The following is a 3,668-nucleotide window of genomic DNA, read 5'->3' on the forward strand; positions in this document are numbered from 1 at the left end:
ATTAGTGTTATTTTATTACACAGGGTAAGGTCTCCCAAATCCCAGCCCAGACTGGTCTCTGGGCCTACATTTGTTTTCCCAAAAGCAAGTTTATTGTACTGTCCAAGAATGCACAAGCAGCTGACGCTAGCTTTGCTTAAATAGCACTCTGGCCTTTCTGAAATGTGTCCACAGCGTAAACAGCCTGAGGCAGCAGGAATTAGTATCAGGGATGTTGCTGCCGTGAGCGTGGGCTTGCTCACTAAATGTCAGAATATTAGAATGCAGCCGACTCATGAGAAAAGTAAGTTAGGACAAAGGGGAAAAAAAGAGTGTTGCTTTTATAGACGACGGCAAAATTCAATGATTAATTGCCCCAAACTATAGGGGCAAAATTAATAAAAAAGTAAAATAAGACTTAAATAAGTCTTAGATGCTAACAGCCACCATCAAGTTTTCAAGGAAGCAAGGGTTCTGATGAACAGTGCCGGCAAGTGTGTGCTCGACACCCAGGAGGACGACTGCCTCGCACCCGAATGGATTCCTTGGTACCGTTGTCAGAGGCGCCTTCAGTGCCAGAGGCGGACCAGTGTCAGCTGTGGGTTGGAAAGATCCCGTGTCTGAGACTGGATGGTGATCGTTATGCTCTTTTGAACGACTCTGTCTGTGGGCCATCGCTAGGATATTCTGGGGCGGGGAGATCCTTGCCCGGCCGGAAGGCAATGTACTCTTACTGAACACCCCGCTGGCCCGCTCTCTGTCTCACTCAGCTGGCTAGACCACAGTTCTGGTTGAGTTCAGCTCTCCTACTAGCCAGCTCTTGGGCCAGCGTGACTGAATGTTTCTAGAAAAGGACAGCAAGCAATCACAGGGGCTGGTCTCACTTTAAGTTCATGGTTGCCTGGAAGCTACGTAATTCTCTACCTCATCCATTCTCCCTAGATGGCTGCTTCATTCCTTTTCCTCTCTTGTCAAAGCTCTGATGCCCCCTTTGCCATCTTCACTCTCAGCCAATGACCTGGTTTCCTTGTTCACTGAGAACATAGGAACCATCAGACGAGAACCCGCACAAGCGCTCACCACCCCGCCCACCGTGTGCCGGACCCGTCAGCACCACCACCTCGTCCAAAACCGCGGGCGTCCCTGGCTGGCGCACCGGCTCCCAGCCTCCGCGGTCCACTCAGTGCTGGGGGGTGGGCACGTCTTTCCTGTCTTTCTTGCCTAATCGACATTTCCCTCTTCACTGGGTGGTTCCCACCAATGTGTAGACATCTCTTACTCCCCCTATCCTAACACAAAGGCTTTGGACTCTTGTATCAGCTCTGCCTCCTGCCCATTCATCTCTTTCCTCTCGTGCAAACTTCCTGACGTAGCTGTTTGTGCTGTCTTCTATCTCCGACCCTCTTCCTGTCCGGTTTCGCCACACCGCTCAACACAAGCTGTCCAGGTTGCACCGACTGCACGGAGCTGCATCTTGGGCTCAGGTTCTTCAAGTTCGTGTTGCTTGATCTGCTGGCAGCATTGGCATGGTTGACTACTCTTCTCTTCTTGAAATGTTTTTGTGCTTGGCCTCCAGGTCTCAGGACCTGAAACACCTTTCTTGTCCATCTATGCCCACTCCCTTGGTGACCTCATCCACCTGTAAGCTGATGACCCCTAAGTTTGCATCCCTAGCCTGCTGTTGTCCTCTGAACCCTATGTGCATACAAGCGATTATCTACTGTACGGGATGTCTCCACTGGGATGTCTGATGAGCATCTGTAAATGCTCACGTTGCTGACTAACTTCTTGGTATCCTCCTCCAGCCTCAGCCTGCTGCTTCTGCAGTATTTTCCCTTTTATTTAATGAATTCCTTCTATTGTTCAAGCCAAGCACCTCGAAGCCATCTTTTGTGTCTCTCTTGCTCTCAGACCCTATACTCAGCCCCTCAGCAAACCCTGCTGGCTCCATCTCCAAAGTAGACTCACCATGTCTTACCGAGATGTTCTTCCTAACTCTGCCTGGGTTCCCTTTACCCTATTGTTGACATTACCACCAGAGTAACCTTCTTAAAATGTAAGTCAGACAGGCCTTAGAATGTCATGTTACTTAGAACCTTCCCGTGGCTTCTGGTCTCACCCTGAGAAGGTGAAGCCGTCACGACGGACTGCATGGCCCCGGAACCTGGCTCCTCTCGCCTATTTGATCTCAACTCTCCCTGAGCTGCTTTGGTTCACTCGAGTCACACTGGCCTCCTTGCTTTCCCGTGAGCGTGTCAGGCAGACGTGCGTGTCAGGAAGCCCGCACTCGCTGTTCCTCTGTCCCGAAGTGTTCCTCCCACGCGTAAACACGCGCTCACTGCCACACCAGCCCCCTCCACTCCCACCCACTCAAGTGGCACCTGTCAGCGACACCTTCCCTGTCTGCCTGACTTCGAAGTGCCTCAGTCGTCCCCCTCCGACCTCCCGGCCTGATTTTCCTCCCTGGCACCCATCACCATCTACCACGTTGTACATCTTTCCTTTTGGCTTATGGCCCAGCTCCCATGGCTCGAATGTAAATCCCACGAGGTCAGGGATCTCACCTGCCTCACTCACCGCTGCGACCCTTCGGCCTGGAGGAGCTCCCAGCGCAAGGTGAGAGCTCAGCGAGAGCTTGCTGAAGGAGCGAACGGGCTGTGCTTTGGCGTAAGGGGGACTCAGAGGGCCCAGGTCTTTTATGGACCCACTGCTTCTGACTCATAGACTGTTGGGAAGATTACTTGACACCTTCACGTGCTAGCTTCTTTCCATCTGTAAAACATTTTACCAGAACTGTTTGTCAGGATTAAGTGAAATGGTAAACGTGACATCAACAAGTTCCTCCTAGTTTTATTAGATGTGTTAATTAGCATTAGCGATGTTATTTATCATCATCTGAAGAAGAAAGGAGGAAGTCGGACCAGCCAGGGACGTGCATGCTCACTCCACGCCCCGCAGACACCGGTGTTTTCTGTCCAGGGCCAACCTAGGGCTTTCCCGAGGGGGATTTGCGGCTTGACTAATTCTTGTTTCAGACTTCAGTGGAGAGGGTAACCCAGATTCTCCTCAAATTACGGGGCCAAACTGAATAGTTGCTTTGGTGATACAGATATTCTGGTTTCTGCTGCCTCTAAACAGGCCAGTTTATGACACAATGACCACATACTGTAGAAAATGGTTGATGAGACAACGTGAATCTTTTGAGGGTGGTGTTTCTCCTTGACAGCCAGGTTCTGCCTCCGCTGGGAGCAGAGCATGACCTACATTATTTGTGATGTGCCAATTCTCTATTTATCATCTCTACCTATAAAGATACGTCATGTGGTTTTTTTCAGGCTTATTATTCTTTTAAGTTGGAATGTGTGTTGTTGATTATAAAGTTCATTAGGTATTGTGTGGAGCCTTTCAGAGAACTTTAAAATCATTCTGATTCATTTGTAATTTCCAAGAAGAATAAAAAACATTCCACAGACTAATAATTCTGAAACAAGAAAAAAATTGTATCTAAAATTGAAATTATTAAGTGACCTAGTTGCATAAGCTTGCCTTCCTTCCTCCACCTGACTTTGTACCTTTCTATGATCTGAGGTCTGTGCTGGAAGGCTAGGGCTTGTGGTGAGGCGCTCAGCACCCCGCCCGGCGTGTGGGCGAAGGCCGAGGGCGCTGCGCACGAGCGCGGGCACCCCTGA

This window comes from Camelus ferus, chromosome 8, assembly GCF_009834535.1.
Source record: "Camelus ferus isolate YT-003-E chromosome 8, BCGSAC_Cfer_1.0, whole genome shotgun sequence".
In the NCBI taxonomy this organism is placed as follows: domain Eukaryota; kingdom Metazoa; phylum Chordata; class Mammalia; order Artiodactyla; family Camelidae; genus Camelus; species Camelus ferus.